Source organism: Podarcis liolepis (assembly GCF_965112155.1).
Source record: "Podarcis liolepis genome assembly, chromosome: 12".
NCBI lineage: Eukaryota > Metazoa > Chordata > Lepidosauria > Squamata > Lacertidae > Podarcis > Podarcis liolepis.
In genome coordinates, this window is record NC_139563.1 from 56975062 (window position 1) to 56995169 (window position 20108).

Genomic DNA, 20108 nt, shown 5'->3' on the forward strand with positions numbered 1-20108 from the left:
GGGGAGAGGGCACCCTGATGCCTTTTGGTGAGTTACAAGTCCATAACTCTGAAGGGTGAAAAATGAAGTTAAATTGTAAATCGTGCACCATTTCTCCACTTCTAGTTGCCCTCTTGCATAGTGGTTCTTGCGCGGAATGCTCAGTGTGTGCATTAAGATAATAAACTTGTTATCATTGTCTTTCTTCCAAAGGCACTTTTTCTTTGAGGGTTAGGGCAACATGGTCCAACTCAGTCTACGCTAACCTGGTGCCCTCCAGATGTTGGCTGTGTTGGCTGGGACTGATGGTAAACATCTGGAGGACACCAGGTTGTCAAAGGCTGCTGTAGCTGATGGAAGAAAGAGTACGATGGTCTCATTTGCCTAGTCAGTCTGCTTCGAAATATACAATGAAATATTCAAATGGAAATAATCCCCCAGTGATGATGCCTCTGGGAAGAGTTAATTAAAAAGGATGAAATTGAATTAAAAATGACCTATTATGGACTGCCAGAAAGCCATCGCAAAACTTAGAAATATTATTCTAATAGCTTCCTTTTTGTGGGAAATTGCTCATTGCACTAAATAGGTCTATTTTGACAATGGGCAAATGACTGGCATTTCAGTTTTAATTATGTGGAACACCTCGATGATTTCAAAACTACCCAGTTTTGAGAATGAGTAGAGAGAGAAAGGGGTACATTATGCAGCTAGGTTTTGAAGTTGTCGTAAGTTTAGGATGACCAGAAATTTTGTATGGGTCAAGATTATAATACTTAAATGATAGATCACACTTTAAATAAAATCCCGTTCCATAGTTGTGTGTATCACAGATGGATCATAATGACAATAAAGCTTGTTTTCAGACATGTATTGAGTGATGTGCTTTTCTACTTTTGTGAAGTGAGAGCATGCCCCTTCCCCTGACTGTGACTTAGGTAGTATATTTGGAACTGGTGTGCTGGATGGTCCAGTCTGTGTGAGCTCCCCCCAGTTTCTTGAAGGGTGTGTGCGCACAATTTTACCCTTTGTGAATCCAGGCCTCTATATGAAATTCAGAGTGTTGGTACTGACCTTTAAAGCCCTAAACGGCCTTGGTCTTGTATACCTAAAAGAGTGTCCCCCACCTCCATTGTTCAGCCTGGACACTGAGGTCCATCACCCAGGGCCTTCTGGCGGTTCCCTCACTGCAAGAAGTGAAGTTACAGGGAATCAAGCAGAGGGCCTTCTTGGTGCTGGCACCCACCCTGTGGAACACCCTCCCATCAGATGTCAAGAAGATGAGTAACTACATATTCTTTAAAAGACATGTATAACCTTTAGAAGTTTTTAATGTTTGATGTTTTATTATGTTTCTGTATATGCTGGAAGCTGCTCAGAGTGGCTGGGGAGACCCAGTCAGATGGGCAGGGTACAAATAATAAAATTATTATTATTACGCATTAAATGCTACCGGATGCTCATAGCAGAGAGGTGAGGTTCAGACTGCTCCATGATGCAAGTTGGAGCTCCAGTGTTTGGTAGGACTGCGGGCTGATGGCACACTGCCAGTGCTAGCTATGCTAACAAGTATATGCAAAGAGACAGGTGTTTCAATAGCAGTGATCACTGCTGTAAAGGGGAGTTATTTTTTCTGCTGAGGAATCGGGACGCTTGTCAGTTGGTAGTTTTATGTCTGAATTCTGTGTGTGCATTTTTCTTGCTCCTGCAACACTGTAAAGAAGGTGCTTGTCGTACTTTGATCTACCTATCACTTTTACTGGCTGTGCACATACAGCTAAGCGTGGGAATGCAGTGGAAGCAATTACTTTGTGATTGTAGTGGTTCCCTCTAGCAAACTCTTGGCGCAATGGGTCAGTGCATCTGGCTGTTAACCAGAAGGTTGGTAGTTCAAATCCACCCAGGGACAGCTGTTTGCAGGATTCCTGCATTGGAGAGCGTTGGACCAGATGACTCTCAGAATCCCTTCCAACTCTACAATTCTATGATTCCATGGTGCTTTAACTTATACAAATAAGCAAAAAAGATCAAGTTTTTTTTCTTTTCATTTTTTTAAAGGCGAACACTGTTCTTCTCAAAGTGTCCCATTCTTGCAGCTTTCGCAAGTGTAGTTGAGTAGGCATACACTTTTTAAAGTTTTAGTTGTATTTGTTGTATTGTCAGAAAGGGAGCAGGAGAGGTCCACAGTAGACAGCTGCACCCTTGCCTGCTTTCAAAGTCCATTGCTGAGTTGGTGTCCTTGGGAGAATTCCTATCAGTTTGTCTCAGTCTGTCACTTGTGAAGTGGTAGCTCAGCTTGCTTGGTTGGTTTTCATTGCAAAAACATAGAAGGTTTGGGGCCCTGGGCAAAGTTTAGATCAGCACTACTCAGACTTTACGAGAATACATCTGTGCCCAACAGAGCTGAATACCTGGGTCTTCCTCGCCCCCACACTTGTTCAGCTCTTTTGTGTTTTTTCACAGTCCTGCTTACAGTATCTCATATGAACCTTCCTACAGTTATTCTCTTACTTTAGTTCCTGTGTTCTCATATGAACCATCCTGCAGTTATTACTTTAGTTCCTGTGTTCAACATGTGACTTTATCTCTGGTCTCAGATAACTGCACCCTCAGCAGTCCATGTCTTCCATCCTCTCTGTTTTGGTAATCCTAGTGGGCAGTGCTATTTTTCTAGAAAAATAGGTGCCGGAACTCACCATGAACACCTCCCTCGTTCTCTTATGATGGCAATGGCGCCCACCTGAGAGGTGCCAGAACTGAGTTCTGGTGAGCCCTGCTAGTGGGGCCTTGTGACCCACATTTTGGAAATCTGAACTACATCTGTTAATAGTCCCATCTCATTACCATTGCCAACAAGGTGTACAAAATTATTTGCATCCTTGTTAGTGTGTCATGAACTCCAATCCACCTCTATGGCAAAGCACTGCATTTATTTAGACTGCAAAATCACATTTTAGAGGCAAGTGTGAAGTGGCAGCTGAAAGTACTGGAGTTTTCACTACCCTTTTGCCTTTGACCTGCCTCAGTCTTAAGGTCCAACTTCACATGAGGGTGATAGATCCATGTCTTAAAGAGGGTTGTGGGGTGGTGGTGGAGGAGTGTGACTGAAAGCACAAAAGGGTTGTGCAGGTGAGGGCCATTGAATTATTCCCCTTCTGATGGCTCCCCAACCCTTGGCAGTGCACCCCCTGAAGCCATTTCCTCTGAAGCCATTTCCCCTATCTGGGCTTCAGTAATGGAAGTTAAGCCTGTAAGGAGAGAAGGAGCTGGAAGGGGCCATGCTTCAAGTCCATCACCCCTTGCCTGCGTATTCCTTATCCTTACATGTGATTGGGGGATACAGCGCTTGTGCTTGGTTGGGAACAGATGTAGTTCTGTGGCTGAGTATCTGCTTTGCTTCCTATGATTCTAAATCATTGTCATGTGTAGTTTAGCACTCAGGCCCTTTATACCTAGGACATGTTTGTTTGTTGTTTGTTTGTTATGCTTCTTACCAGAAGGACCCAGAATGGATTGCAGCATTTAAAAACACAGTGCAGCCAGAACAATAAAAGAACACCCAACACGACCCATAAAATCCCAAAACAATAATTCCATATAGCTCATTACAGGGAGGACACCAAAATGAGTTCTTCAGTTTTCAAAGGCCAGGATAAAGAGGCGAGTCTTTACTAAACTGAAGATACTGTATACTTTGCAAAGATAGTGTTATTATTGTTGTTATTATTTAAATTCGTATACCACTCTTCATCTGTAGATCTCAGGGTTGTTCACAGTATAAGAATACAAAAAACAACAACACAAAATACATAATAAAAACAAGAAGAAGAACAAAACAAACCAATAACCCTCCTCCCCCAGGAGGCAAAATATTCACTCAGGCAGGGCCAGCCCAAGACATGTGGGCACCTGAGGCAGACCTCAATAGGATGCTCCCCTCACTCCCTACCAGGGAAGAAAAGGTCAAGGAATAAAAGGTCAGGGAAGAAAAGGTCAGGGAAGATCTACATCAGGAACAAGGTGGGGCAAGAAAGATTGGCATCGGGATTTGCTGCCCTGGTGGACCCTGCTGCCTGAGGCAGTCACCTTTCCTCGCGGGTGTGTCGGCTCTGTGCTCAGCCATACGAATTCTCCCCCCTCCCAGAGCCCCTTAGGTCATATGGGAAACAGCCCTTACTGGATTTGTTACTATGTCACTACATACATTTGTGCTTGGCTTGCTGTTTCTTTCCAGCCTCAGCCTCTGAAGATGCAGTACTGAATTGGACATAGCAATTTCCATGGCAACCCATGTTAGTTTCCATGGCAACTTAAGATTTTCACAAGCAAGAGATTACAACTTCACACTATCAAACAGTGGGGAAGCTACGATAGAGGAGAGACTGTTTTAGTCACGTGCATTCTTTGACTGATGGGGAAAGACTAAAGAACTTAACTTTCCCCATTTAATTCCCTTTTAAAAGATCATGTTCATATTCAGGTTCTCGTTTAAAAGCCATTACATTGGAACAAGCTGCTTTGCTCTGAAATCGGGCAAAGCCCCAGGGCCCGACCTGATCCCTGCTGAAGCCATCAAACTACACCCAAAATGGTGGGCTGGCATCTTGGCCAAAACCTTCGACGCAATCAACGCTTCTGGACTCATCCCCAAAATATGGAAGGAGGCCATTATAGTACCAATTCATAAAAAAGGTTCTCCAATGGAGCCGGAAAATTACCGTAACATCAGCCTCCTTTCGATCATAGGGAAAATCTATGCCAGCTTTTTGCTGACGAAACTATTGCGATGGGTAGATGAGACTAACCAGATTGGCCACGAACAAGCAGGGTTCAGAATTAAACGCTCTACAACTGATCATGCGATAGTTCTTTACCATCTGGCATGGAAGTACTCCTCCCCTCCCCGGGGCTACCTGTGTGCTGCCTTCTTAGATCTTAAGGCAGCCTTTGACAGCGTTCCTAGAAATATTCTTTGGGAGAAACTTGCGAAACAGGGCATCGATAGAAGACTCTTATGGCTTATAAGTCAGCTCCACGAAGGTACCCTTGCCAGAGTGAGACTTACTCCTGCGGGCGACCTCACAAATTCGATACCAATAAACAAGGGAGTGCGCCAAGGATGTATATTGGCTCCCTGCCTATTCAACCTATTCATCAGCGACATGCGAGCACCCCTAGTCAACTCATCTCCAAGTACACATGCGCCTAGACTAGCGGATTACCGCTGTCCACTCCTTTTATACGCGGATGACGCGGTAATTCTATCTTATACACGTGTTGGACTAACCAGAGCTCTGAAGATCTTTGCCACGTATTGTCAACTCAACCAATTAACCATCAACCATGTTAAATCTAAGATTCTGATTTTCGCCAGAAGTCGGAGATTATACGAATGGAAGCTTGGTGGAGCAAAAATAGAGCAAGTCCTAAAATTTCAATACTTAGAGTTATTTTTCAATACAATTTGGGGTGGAAAGCACAAATTCAACACCTACTTAACAAGGCCAAAACTCTGTCATATGCGCTCCTCCGATTTTTCTTTTCGGATGGAGCTTTGCATGTTCCCTCGGCCCTAAAGGTGTTCAAGGCAAAAGTGGTTCCCGTGCTAGCTTATGCTGCCCCGCTCTGGGCCGTGATGACAGATCTTGCTCCTCTTGAGACTCTGCAAAACCAATTCCTACGTCGGCTCCTAATGCTCCCCCTGTGCGTAAGCAACGCAGCCATGCGACTAGAATTGAAGATCGCATCCTTAGAAACTTGCCTGTGGAAGCAAGTCTTCAATTATTGGTTATCATTGTGGCATAGATTACCAGACCATTATCTTGTCCAGTGCTTATGGCGAGATGAATTCTCCAGCCTTTGGACTAGTAGAATTCATGCCAAACTCTTGAGCTATGGAATCTCTCCCTTAGATTCCCTAAAACTAGATCAAATCACTGCTCAAAGACTGATCCGCCAAAGACTGGATGACATCGATTTACAGCGAAATTATTCGCTGGGGGGAGGTGTTTGTTCGCCCCAGAACATTGGTATCACTTTAACTTACTGCGTTCCATCATACCTCTCCTCCCTTTCGACTGTTGCCCATAGGCTGGCCTTCACCAAAGCGAGGTTTAACGTTTTTCCCTCCAATGTCCTGAGACATAGATTCTCAAAGGGCCAAGCCTCCGCCATGTGTGTATGTGATAAGGAGACGCCGGAGTCGCTTCAGCACATTATGTTTACTTGCCCCTTGTTTAATGTGCCACGAGCAAATTTGTTGGGATCAATCATACAGAAGCTAGAGGGTACCCCACCAAAATTCCACCTTGCCCAAATCCTGCAGGATAAGGATATCCATACGACCCTGAGAGTGGCTAGGTTTCTGGTCGCTGTCCTTACCCAAAAGCGCTGCCAAGGTGCACTACAAGCTAATTAAGGCGCAGTATGTCATTCCATCTTACAGTATTTTATTGTTATAGTGATGTTTTAGCGGCTGTTTTTTCCCACGTGCACAAGCTGTTATTTATGTCTTGTTTTTTATCTGTATGGGCCTATGGCCGTAATAAATATTTAAAGCTCTGTAATAATACCTTGCCCCACGTGTCCCTGTAAAGTGCCCCATGTGTAACTCAGCAGACACATCATCAAAGCAAGCTTCTTTGTTTTCATGGTACATGGGTTAAAACTCATTTAGGTTGGTTTGAAAGTAATGTTAGAGAAAATGTAGCTTGCACTGGAATTAAATGGTTTTAAGTTTCCACTCTATGACCCACTCACATATTTCACAGCATACAATTCTGTGACCAGGCAAGCCAAATGCTCTGCTAAGAAAAGCTTAAATGTGTGACCTGCATTGAGCAAATTTGCATATTTTTCATACTGCAAAATTTATTTTGCAATTTGTGCTCTTTTTGCTTAATTTAATAGTGGGGAAGGGAAGGAAGCCATGGAGAACACCGAAGTCCCAACCCCAACCACTGTGAAAGCTTATCCAGCCATCTTCCTGCCTCCCTGAGCTTTTAGCACACAATTTCAGTCATCTTGGAACTACAGGGGGTAAAATCTTGAACTGATGAATTGGATTCAAGTGCTTAATGTTGGTATTTGGTACTGCTTGATACTATGAGCTTTTTTATATATATACTGTGATTTACTTGTGGTTTTGGATGTGAGTTGGATCCAGAAGAAGTTAGTCACATTTTTAACTATCCATGAGCATCAGTGATGTCAACGTGGATAAATACTTCCTATGTTTCCATCCAATTTCTGTGGATCTGTGTAACTGATGTTTTGGATATAAAGCACATTGAGCAAGGTTAATCTATCTTTCATTGAGAGAAAGGAATAAATTGAGAATTACATTTTGCTTTTTGAATTAGATCCTCAGGAACCTAATACCACATTCTGCATTTCTCATCCCCTTCTTTGGAACTGAGGCGCACATGCAGCCCTCTGAGAAAGGAATATTTATCGAGCACCTAAATTCACAAAGCCTTACAACTGAAATTAAGCACTGAGTGTTTAGGATAGGGAAAGGTTAACTGACAGCTGACAACACCATAAAAGAAAAAGATAGTTGTGACAGTTCAGGAAAGTCTGTAAGAAGAAATGGGTTTTGAGGGATGTGTGGGAGGGGTGGCTTGTGAAAGAAAGTGGGTTAGACTGTTCCAAATATGCAAAGCCATATGGCAGAAGGCGTGGGGAGGCAAGTTGGAGAGCATCTGCCAACAGCACATGAATTAGGAGCAGACTGAACAAGAAAGGAAAGGTGATACGTGTGGGGCTACTCCATTTTAAACTCCCCTCAGCCTTGCTAGGTAGGTTAGATGGAAAGGTATCAAGTCAAATCTTTATTACGCCCATAGGCCAGCATAAGGTAAAAGCACCTACAAACACAAGTAGAGCCTGATAAATAGGCAAGAGGGCAGCTGTAAAAGTAAGGGGTACTCATACTCATTCTCTCAGATACGACAGACCAGGATAAGATAAAAACACATAAGGGATCTAAGTCAAGCAGAATATAAATGTTTGCAGATGTAAACCTTCAGTTGTGTGGTACATACCATCTTCCGACGTATGTCAATCATAGCAGCACAATATCTGGCGACTGAATATGTTATATCAGGGTTTATATCTTGGGGCAATAAAGAGATATAGAATTGGAGGACTTCCAGGTAAGCACCATCGGCAGTGGCAGAGTTCCTCTGACCGAGAGGAACCCGCTCCGTGAAAATCGGGTCTTGCTGCCGCGGCGAAGGCGGAGACCCTTTAAAAATCCCAGGCGGAGGAAGCCTGGGAACGTGGGATTCGGCTGACACCAGGAGCGCCTCCCCTACTCGCAGGGAAACCCTTTTTTGGGGATCCGAAGCGATGCGGGGTGTTTTGAATCAACCACTACTTTTACGGAGTGAAGCCGCATAGCCGTTGCCGGAGAGCACTGACTTTTTCCTGTGGACAATTGGACTTTAAACAAGTACCCGTGAGTAGAACGGAAAATTGGATTAAGAAACATTTTAATTTGGCACTGAAGCGGGAAGGTTCTAAACAGGAAGTCCGCCTCCCGTTTTTGTAAATAGATTGAAGCAAAAACTTTGCAAGCTAAAGTCTGGAAAGTCGTATATAAAGGTCTAAATTTCCTTCAGTTATTATCACCAAAGCTCCTCTTGGAAGCAGGAGAAAAGGGGGGGAATTTTTGACTGTTCAAGCCTGCAGGAGAGAGAGTAAAGAAAGATAAATTTCCACCACCTCAAACCTGGGAACGGGGTGTCAGAGACAGGAATTTATGGGGAAGTTCACTGACTATGAATGGAACGTCTTTTGACAGATAGTTAAAAAAGAGAAACAAATTGATGCCAATGTTGCCTTTTGCATTCAAAAGAAACAAAATATTTGAAAAATGAAAGTAATTTTCTTTTGTTGGTCCTGCTTTCAAAAGATGGATACAAATAGAAATTGTCTCCTTTAGAGGGAGCTTGTTAAATTGTTGCTGGAGTCGATCTGGGGATTTCACAGCTGTGAAGATTAGGATCATGAGACCAGACTCTGACCTTGAATAAAAATGTGTTTAGAAGAAGTTTTGGTGCTTGCTTTTTGCAAGACAAGCGCTTTGCTGGAGCAGATGCATGAGAAGATGGATTTGATGACTGTTGCAGTTAAAAACTTTGGACAAACGGTGAATACCCATATAGAAACCATTCAGGAACCAACCCAGGAACCTGTTTTGACAGGGCAAGTGCAAGTGCAGAAGATAATGGAGGAGGTTGCTGTTGAACCTCATGGCCCTAGCCTCTACCCAGGCTTTGGACAGGAACCACGATCCCCGGATTCCCTTAATGGAATACCCTTACTCCCGTCCACCAAGCTTTTCCAATGCCTAATCTCCAAACCTTACAAAGTTGTGACGATTAGCTACAAGGTAGGCAAAAACCAAGTGGCTGGTGCCAATCTGCCAAGTGGAAAAATTCCTACCAGGCCCCCTCAACAGGCGACCAACCAAGATCCATAGCAAGGTCAAGGTGTCGAACACAAGAAGAAAGGGTGGGAGATCTGCGGGAGCAGGAAGCTGAAGGAAGAGTCCCCAGCTGTGCGGCCGCTTAAATGCGGCAAACCACGCCCCCCAGCCAGCTGGATTGGCTGCCTGCAGCTGTGATGCGGGCCGGGACTCCCCAGTGACACGGGGGACTCGACATGCCCCCGCTAAGTGGGAGAGTGCAAGGCCAGCACGCAAGCCCGCCCTCCTGTGAAGGAGAGTGGCTTTGCATGCAGTACAGGTGGTGCCATGATGAAATTGAAAAAAATATGTAACAGTGATTATGGTACATTGCACAGAAGAGCAGATAATCCTCCTTTGCTTGATAATAAATGTCTTTAGCTTCAAGCCAAATAACCTCCAGCTAAAAGGATGTGATGTGACAGGACAGGGAAGAAGTGTTGGAGAATCTCTGTTGGGGATTGTGCTGGGCCAGGTGAAAAAATAGCCTGACTATGAAACAGCTTTTTTATGTTCATATAAATGCCAGTGCAGTTCAAATGCCCAATTTTTGTTTATGATTGATACCTGAACATGCCAATTACTATACAACTGCACAGTTAAGTTTGCTATTCTGTTCATGCACTGAGTGCGCTGGAAGAATAATACACTCCCCATTCTCTGCTTGTTTCCTTTTTTTCTTTCTCTGTAATCGCTGCTCTTCTCTGTGTTGACGTTTCATGTGGGTTGAGTGTTACAGACCAAGGAGTTGTCAATAGATCTGTTGGAACGAAAGCTGTGATTCAGTGTTTCCATGTGTTGTGAGACGGCAGAATCTCCAAGAAGATAGTAGGCCTGGGCGATATATCAGTATATGTGGGGGCAGACTGCAATGACAGCTTCACTCAGCGGTGTATCGCTGGTGAAACCATCCCTGCTCTTGAGTCCCTCTGCCTCCAGTGCCCAGTGTGCTGAGGGAGAAACAAACCAGCCAGGAGCTGGAGGCAGAGGGACAAAAGCGGTGGTGATTTCACCAGCAATATACAGATGGTGAAACCGCCATGGCGCTCTGCCCCAGCAGGGGGAGAATCAAGCTGAATCTGCGAGGTGCCAATACAGCTTGTTCCTTCCTCTGCTTCTTTAAACTGCTTGGCTGAGGAGCGCGCTGCTACCCTCACCTCAGCCAAGCACTTTTACGGAGCCCCCAACCCACCACCAACTTGCACAAGCCAGTGGCAGGATGGGGGCTCCATTAAAGTGCTCCCCCTCCCCAGCTGGGAGAGCCTTGACACTGCTCCTGCTTGCATGGGAGTAGGAGACAGCCTGACCCCTCCTGGCTGTCTTCTCTGGGAGGGTGTGCTGCACCTTTCCTCCCAGAAAGACGGAGCCCACCCTCCCAGTGGAAGGCAGCCAGGCAGTGTAGGGGCTATTTGATGCTGCTGGCAGGCCCAGCACTCACCAGCAGCCTCCAGTAGCCTCCCTCTGCAAGGCACGGATAGGTTGGGCTTGCACCCCGTGTTTTGCGGACTTTGCCCGGAAGGGTGGGCTGCATCATTCCTCCTGGGAAACGGCCCCCCACTGGAGGAAAGAGCACACTCGCACGGGCAAAGGTGAAGGCAGTCAAACGCACAGAGCCTGGCAGTTTTTGTGCACTTGGCTACTGCCGCTTGGTCCATGGGGGGCGGGGAGGTGGGCAAGGTAGCTCACCTGCTCCCCACACCAGCGATACACCACAGTGTTGAAAACCCAACATTGCCTTGCTCTAGAAGATAGTAAAGTGAGTTTTCTCATCAATATGTTTCAGTAATTAATCTCTTTTTAATAGCTGCTATGCTGCCACAGGGTGTCTGCTCCTACCCGACCTTTGTGTGGGCAGCTGAGGTCGCTGCGGTGGAGGCACCGGAAGCAATAAATGACATGACAACATTTTGGGATCCAAAATGGCCACAGGTTTATTGATTACAGATGTCAGTAGGCATTGGCTACGTATCCTGAATCAATCAGCAAGATTGCTGGCTGATTACTTCATCAGGGTCAATCCTAAGATAAAGATTCCCATATGAGGCACATCAAATTCAGGCAACCCCTCCATTTGGGGAGTTCTAGGGCCCATTGCCCCTGTCTGGGCATACAGACAGAATCCTTCCCCTTGGACCCCTTTACTGGGGTGTCCTGATACTTTGATCCAGAAGAAAAGAAAGGTAAATCTCCTTCCATTGCACTCGGTTGCCGTATTTGGGGCCAGGGAAGAATTTGCCTGCAGACAAATTGGGCTGGTGTGGTGGTTTTGCCTACCTCATGGCAATTCTCACAACTTGCTGGTGGAAAAGGGCAATGGGTTGGATCCTTAGTCTAATCTGAGTGCGACTGGGCCTGCAACTGTTTAACCCAGGCATAGGCAAACTCGGCCCTCCAGATGTTTTGGAACTACAACTCCCATCATCCCAGACCACGGGTCCTGTCAGCTAGGGATGGTGGTAGTTGTAGTCCCAAAACATCTGGAAGGCCGAGTTTGCCTATGCCTGGTTTAACCTGCTTTGCAAGTGAAGTCAGTCTAATTTAGTGATTAGTCATGTAGTAGTCATTTGAAAAGCTATATTCTAGCCAAGGAATTATTTAGTTCTTGGCAAGGAACCTTCAGAACTTCATTCTGAGGATTCTTTCCTATAGAGTTCAATTATATTGCTTATAATTCAACATAACATGTTCTATAAATTCAAGTAGGTAGCCGTGTTGGTCTGATGCAGTTGAAATAAATAAAAATTTTTAAAAATTGTCCCATAGCACCTTAGAGACCAACTAAGTTTGTTCTGGGTATAAGCTTTCTGAAGAAGTGTGCATGCACACGAAAGCTTATACCTAGAACAAACTTAGTTGGTCTCTAAGGTGCTACTGGAATTTTTTAAATTTTTTAAATTATGTTCTATAAATGTTCAGTAACCCAAACTTCTGTTTCTCATTTCTCTCTCCTTTCTTCTTTCCTTATCTGTATGTACAACAGTAACCCTGTACATAACCCTTCCTTAATCTATTTACCATATGGAGTTCCTGTCTGCATTTTCAATGGCTGTAATATACCAAAGGGAATATCTGTAATGTTGATCTTGTATTTTTGATGTGATTTTTCTTTGGAGCTTTCCACAAAAAGCCATTCGTTGTTACAGAATAAAACAGTGGATGTTGCACTTTTACCCTTCAATAGTGCTAACATAAAAAGTAACTCACTGAGGCAAAAATGTTGGATCGCACCACGGCTCCATATGCTCAGCACACTCTTTCCTATAGCAACCAACCAAATGTCCATAGGATGCTGGAAAAACAGAACAAGATGGAGGCAATTGGTTCCTGAGCACCTTCCACCCCCACCCTCCGGCACAAATCCCCCCCCCCCCATTTTTCCTACTAGCCTTAACTGCATTTGTTATACTGGAGCCTACGTTAACTGTTGTGAATCTACCCAGGGTTAAAATAAAAAAAATCCTTCCAGTAGCACCTTTAAGACCAACTAAGTTAGTTCTTGGTATGAGCTTTCGTGTGCAAGCACACTTCTTCAGATACCTTCTTCGTGCTTGCACTTCTTCGTGCATGCACACGAAAGCTCATACCAAGAACTAACTTAGTTGGTCTTAAAGGTGCTACTGGAAGGATTTTTTTTATTTTGACTATGGCAGACCAACACGGCTACCTATCTGTAACTACCCAGGGTTAGGTAACCCTGGTTTTGTATGCCAGGCAAGAAGGACTGCTACTTAGCATTAACCATGGTTAACATAGGTGCCAATATTAATTTCTGTTAAGGCTCATGAGACAGGTGGGGATGGGGTTAGGGGGGTGGAGGAATTTGTGAAAAAGAGGAGAGGGGATGGAGGATCTCATAGCCTGTTTGTCAGAGTGCTAGTATTAATACAGTATGAAGTAGAATTTCAACACTGATTTGTCTTGCTCATGAGTCTCATTTTCACAGGTTTGTGGGGAGGAAGGAGTCTTCTGGAGGGCTTTAGAAATGAAATGGATGTCCTCTAACTGGAGTATCCATGCCCTTGAGCTGTGCTGTAGCCAGCTGGAGCTGGTATTGATTTTAGCCATTAGGTTTTGAAAATGTTCTCAAAATGTTTTCTTTTAGCCATGGGGATCCTCCCCAAAAGTTAATAATACCCCAGAGAGATATCATTGGTGCGTGTTTTGGAAAACAGCCAGTTAGAAAGATGATAACACTCCCTGGAGGATAGTATGCTGTTTGTCAGCAATAAAATCACATCTAAAGCAGCAATTCTCAAACTTTATGATACACAATTTCACTAGCTCAAGTAAAGAGTCTTTCCAAATCCAGATAAAGATTCATCTGGCAATGATTATTATTGCCCCTGATTTACAGGATGATGTTGAGGAAATGTGCACCTTGCCCCATTATAAAGTGCTAGAGCAAAAAGAAAAGAAAGAAAGAAAGAGAGAAAGAGAGAGAAAGAGAGAAAGAGAGAAAGAGAGAAAGAGAGAAAGAGAGAAAGAGAGAAAGAGAGAAAGAAAGAAAGAAAGAAAGAAAGAAAGAAAGAAAGAAAGAAAAGAAAAAGAAAGACAAAAAGTTTGGAAATTAAATTGGCAAAATCTGTGGTTGCTATAGTTGATTTTTTACTTTCTCCCAAAGGATGACACTCTGGTTTTGGCTAAGCAACAAAAGCAATTAGCTCTGGAAGAATGCTCACCTCACTTTTTATTTTTTATTTTTTATTTTTTTGTAATTTCTTTTGCAAAGCTTTCATATTTTAATTAATTCAGATTTCGTTCTTTCAATTTCCCCCAGATTATTTTGGAAAATGATTTATTTCAGTGAAGTTCTTAAACATGCAAAGAAAGAAAGTCTGTAGCCCCTAAATCAGTGATTTGGATGGAGCCCACCCCCAAGAGGGACCCTCTTGCCCCAAGTGCCCCTGGTGGGGAAGCAGGCTTCCCCTCCCCCACCATACCTGTGCAGATACTCTTTCTTTCCCTGGATGCAAACCACTGAAGACTCTGTCGCCATTGTTTTATATTGGGGAGGGGAATCACAGTGCATTCACAAAAGGGACTAGAGGATGGGAGACCATCCTTGTCATGGACCCTTGGGGCAACAGGGTCTTTTCGGGGAGGGGGGACAGCTTCCCTTCACCCAGTGGCGTAGCGTGGGGGGTGCAGGGGGGCCGGCCGCACCGGGCGCAACATCTGGGGGTTAGGGTTAGGGGGCACAAATCCACGGGTTAGGGGGCACAAATCCACGGGTTAGGGGGTGTAAATTACTTGCCTTGCCCCGGGTGCTGACAACCCACGCTACGCCACTGCTTTCACCAGCTGATTTCATGCATGTACCTTTTGTTTCCCCTAATGGAAAGCAATGGGGACTCTGCAACTTACTTTAAGAGCATTTGAAACAGGGTTCCACTGGGCAAGAAGCAATGCAGTGCAAATTGCAAAGTCAGGCAAACTTCACCAATGGCACCTACCTGCTTCCTCTCCAGTCTAATTCCCTCCCCAGTTTTCCCCAGATTTCTTTTCCCCATGAGAGGGATGAAAATGTATCTGTTATGATAGCTTTGGGTAGCGGTGAAAGGGGCAAGGAGGCCGTGAAAAGTGAGTGGTTTATCTTTGACGAGGGTCAATGAAGTCTTGCCAGATTCCCTGGTACCTCTGTTGCCTCTTGTGGCATAGCTTCCCCTTGTCTCTTTGCAGTCCTCCTGCTTGTGGGCTTCACACAGGCACCTGGTTGGCCAGCTGGGCCTTTGGCCTAATCAAGCAGGGCTCTTCTGCTATCCAGCATGTCTCTTACCTACTGTGCACAGTATAAGGGATCTTGGAACACCTGGCTTCTTATACTTCAGATGGCTCTTCTTGGCTCTAAGGCTAGGAGGAGAATGTGTACTGCTTTTTACACCTACTGATAATTGTCACTATGGCAACAACTTGAACACGTGGTAACCCCAGAGCAGTTGTGATACACTTCAGTCATAAAGATGGTAATTTAAGCACAAACTAGTGCAAAATACAAAGAAACATTAGGCTGTGGTCTTGCTAAATGTTGTTGGTTCTTTAACTGACATGCTGGAACAGATTACAGACAGTACTGAATGGAGGAATGAGGTGCAAAGAGCATCTTCCATTTCAAATATAGACTTGAAACTCAGCTGACAAGTTGGTAGAACTGATGCTACATATTTACTTTTGGTTAAAGAAAAACTCTCAGGACTGTTTTAAGTCCACTTGGGCAGGATGTAAATGTAAAAAAATAAATATCTAAGATAAACAGAAGTGCAGGTAGCTCTAAATACTTCAAAAAATGGGAGAAGGGGATGCTGTTGATGGCTTCTAATTGGCAAGCAGCCACAGAGTTGCTGCCTTAATTTATCTCGGCTTCCTAGGAATATTAGCATTTTCATTTTAAGGTCTGTATGAAAAAGAAGCTGGATAATGAGACATATTTTTAGCATGAAGTTCTTTCTATCCAGGAATTTTTAATCCACTTTAATACTCAGCATAGTGCTACTTGTTTTTCACTCCTTCTGCACATCACAACGTTGTTTTGTGGCAGTTGAGCGTACTCTGAAGAACTGACACAAACTGCCTAGCAGCAAGGCTGCCGTGAATCTGTTTTTCATTCTGAATGCAACAGATACTTTGCGGCCACAAAAACAGTGTTTCATATGATTGGGAACATAAGCTGAAATGTTGAACCTTGTGAAGCATACCTGAAAGGTTCATCGTCAATGGACATGGACAATATCAGGTGCACCGTGCTCCATATCTCATTCTGCAAGATGGACAATCCAGGATGCCCAGCAGCAGGAGACATGCTCAGAGTGTGCCAGGTTTTATTCATATTTAGTAAATCCATGACGGTTCTGCTTTTGAGAATAAATGTTAGGAAATCTGTGTGAAGAGGTGTTTAACCATGCAGTCCTCTACATGGTAGTAATCATAGTGTGAACTTGCAATTGTGATTGCATTGCACAGAGACTGTGGTTTAAACAAAAGGCAGCAATTCAAGAGGTTAAAAAAAACCCACCCTGAAGAGTTGTACCATTAAAGCTAAAGGAACTTCTCCAATGTAAACAGACAGAAAATGGAGTTTGGAAGGACATATTACATTGTGTGAGAATGTAAGGAAATTAACAATTTTCAAGGTGAAAAATGAACTACAAATAACTTTTTACAATTTTGTAAAGGATTATAGTACCTTAGTTTTAATTTCTTTTAATACGCCACTGACTGCTTTGGGAACAAACTCAAACTGGGACTGCAAATGCTGTCATTTGCTTTCCCCAGAGCCAGATTGTAATTATCTTATTCGCTTGTGTTTGTGCAATCAAAGGTTTCTATTTGTATGCCTTACCAGCCACGCTAACAGGCACATCAGCATAAGATGGCACAAAAACGCTACAGTATTTTTGAGTACTGCCAATTGTAGTAAATGTTGAAAAGACTCAGTAGAGCATTTGCATGTATCAATAGAAGCAAGTATAAGGAGAAACCTTCAGCATGTAAGCTCCTAGTGATGCTTCTCTGAGCTTACCGGACAGGTTTCATTCATTTTTTCTTCAAGGAGCATTACCAAAATAGCAATTACTGTGCTGTAAAGCTGTCCAAGTTCAAATCAAAGGAGTGATTGGAAAACTAAAAAATAGTTTTCGGATTTGTAGATGTACATGCTCCATTGTATTTGTCCCACAGCTCACCCAACTCTGTATGCAATTATATAGAACTTCTCAAAGACCAACTATAAAAATAAGCCATTTATATTCCACCCAGTATCTGTTTCTTTAAATATAGCTTTATTAATTATAGCTGTATAATTCAGCATTCCATTGTGGGCTTACGGGAGAAGAACATTCAACACAGAGATTTGCATCTGGTGATCTCGTCGCTGGAGTCCTGCTTAGGATGTCACACAGCTGGGCCACTGCCACTGCACTTTGAGTGATTGAGAACAAAGCTAGAACACTCCCGGGGGCTTGTGGACAGGTTTTTTCCAGCCTGTGGATTATCCTTTAGCAACAAGTATACTTGTAGAAATTCTTTTCTCTTTATTGAACTGAGGAATATTTGGATGGACTTTGGCTTTGAGACATCCTGTATTGCACTTGAATATGATTTTGGTATTGCATACATTATGTAAAAGCTGTATTTAAAGAAGCAGACGCTTGGTGGAATATAAATGACTTGTTTTTATTATGGGATCACTCTTGTGAACTGAAAGAGACCTGCCCGAGTGCTGAAAGAAATAAGTTCAAGGCTCCAGTGAGCCTGAAGCAGTCGCCAACAGAATAGGCTGCACGCTGCATCACTACTTTGCCCTTCCTTCCTTCCTTCCTTCCTTCCTTCCTTCCTTCCAGTCGTCTTTTGCTGGGAGTGGGTAATTCTGTAACATCTCTGCATCATGTGTGATTTGATCATACAGCAACATTAAAAACATGTCTAGTTTCAAGGGAGACTGCTCATTGCATCTTTGCCTTAAATCTCAATGTGTCACAGCCCTGGGTTTCTCTCCGTCCATTCAGGAGCTATAAAATATATATCTTTAAAATTTGAAATCGTAACATGTTGCCAAGGATCAGCAAGAGTGCCCTAGTAGTGTATCCAAATTGATTCTGAAAAACAAACTAACAAACAGCAAGTGACATTGAGAATTTTAAATGGTCCACACCAGAAATATACTTTATATTTATTGCTTTTGGTCTCTTAGTTTTAAATATAATCTGGTCTCACATTATGTTAAGAAAGCAATTCCCCAACTGTGCAACATGAAGAATTAAAACAAATAAAGGCTGATGAGTGTGCCCATTATAGTTCTAGTTGAGTCTGTGCTTGCCTTCTTCCCTTCTGGAGGAATGCCCAGAACAGCTGCTGACACACAAGCACAGGAGGAGGTTTCTCTGAGGGCAGGTCATTTTCCTTTTTCACATTTGAAGGGCCAAACTATATGTGGTCTTTGTCCCTGCACACTTAGAATAACTGAATTGTAGAGCTGGAAGTAGCCCTGAGGATCATCTAGTCAAACTGCCCTGAGACCTCCGGGTACAGGGCGATATATAAATTCAATCAGTCAATCAACTACCTGACATTCAGAAGACATCTGAAGGCAGCCCTGTTCAGGGAAGTTTTTAATGTGTGACATTTTAGTGTATTTTCGGTCTCTGTGGAAACCCAGCCAGATGGGCGGGGTACAAATAATAAATTATTATTATTATTATTATTATTATTATTATTATTATCATCATCAATAAATAAAATAATAATAACCAAACCCTGCAATGCAGGAATATTCAGCTGTCCCATACAGGGATCAAACCTGCAACCTTGGCATTATTCAGCACCACATTCTAACCAATGGAGCTTTAAATAAATAGACAGTGTTGGTTGGATGGGAGGAAAGAGAAAATGGATTAGGACCATAGAGTAGGGTGACCATAACCCTTTGCCCTTATCCTGATCCGAATTGAGCCCCCATCCCCAAATATCTGCTCTTCTCAACAGGAGGAAAGCTGGTCTGACCTGTGTTTGGAGCTATCCAAGTCCTCCAAGTCCTGAGCTCCTTTTAATTCAGGATCTCCAGAATGAACCCCTGGGCCCAGGCTTGCTTCCCAACCTGGCCATGCTCTTTCCTGGAACAGCTTCAAGCTTGCTCTGGGGGCAGGTCTGTGAATACCTTAAAGAGAGCTCCCCCTCTCCACTGCTGGCTTCACTCACACAGGATACTCCCAGGTCTCATAATGTACTGTCCTCGTGCACCTCCTGCCCCGCCAAAACCATGATGACAGAGGCTTTTGCTTGGGGAGTAAGAAGAGATCTTTACTTTTTTGTTTGTTTGTTTCAGATGGGATTTTAATGGGCTTCGTAAAGCCAAAAACTCAGCACAGGAACTTCCTTATCCACTTCACATACAATGTCTCAAGAGAAAAGAAGCATGTATGTTGTGTAGTAACACACGTATATCAAAATTACATTGGAAAAGGCACTTGTGTCAGTGTTTAGATATTGATTCTTGGTTTTTCTTCTTTAAAATAAAATAAAAAACTGTTATTCTCAGACAATGATGGCATAGATGCAAAATGTCCACCACTGCCATACAAATGAAGATGTTGCTCCCCATAGCATAGTAATGAGTTAACACATTTTGCAAACCCAGCATTGCAACTTTTCTTTTCAAAACATCTGCTGTAGCAGAGGGTATTAGGGAAATGAAAGGTTTGTACATAAATCAATCTGTCATCAAGGCACTACCATTTGGAGAAATAAATTTATATTCTAAGAAGGAGAGGAAGGACTACAAATGCCTGTTTCATCTCCATTATGTGCTCTTAAGTTGAGGGCAGTGCAATGGTGGTGGAAGAGAAGCATCAAAGGTGACAGCTGAGGAAGTCCAGTGGTTAACAGCCTTCAGGGGAAAGCTTTCATCTGCTGAGGAAGCCCCACCTCACTATGACCCCACATGATCTGGGAGTGTTACCTAGAACACACCCCCTATTTTCCTGATGCTGCAGGAGAAGATGGGTAGTGCTGAATAAGCTGTGTTTTTAGAGAAGATTGTTGTCCATACTACTTTTTCACGTAGTTACCCCAGCATTTCCTAGTACACAGTCTGAACATCACTGGTTAATTTTGTTTTTCTGATACCACAGCTACAAACTAGTCAGCAGCTAAATTTAGCTGACTG

The 20108-nt window shown here is 43.5% G+C and overlaps 1 protein-coding gene across 8 annotated transcripts in view; it reads left to right on the forward strand.

The window, feature by feature from the left end:
- The window catches only part of HECW1 (HECT, C2 and WW domain containing E3 ubiquitin protein ligase 1), a 195391-nt gene that overhangs the window by 17077 nt on the left and 158206 nt on the right, over positions 1 to 20108 (forward strand). The window lies entirely within an intron of this gene.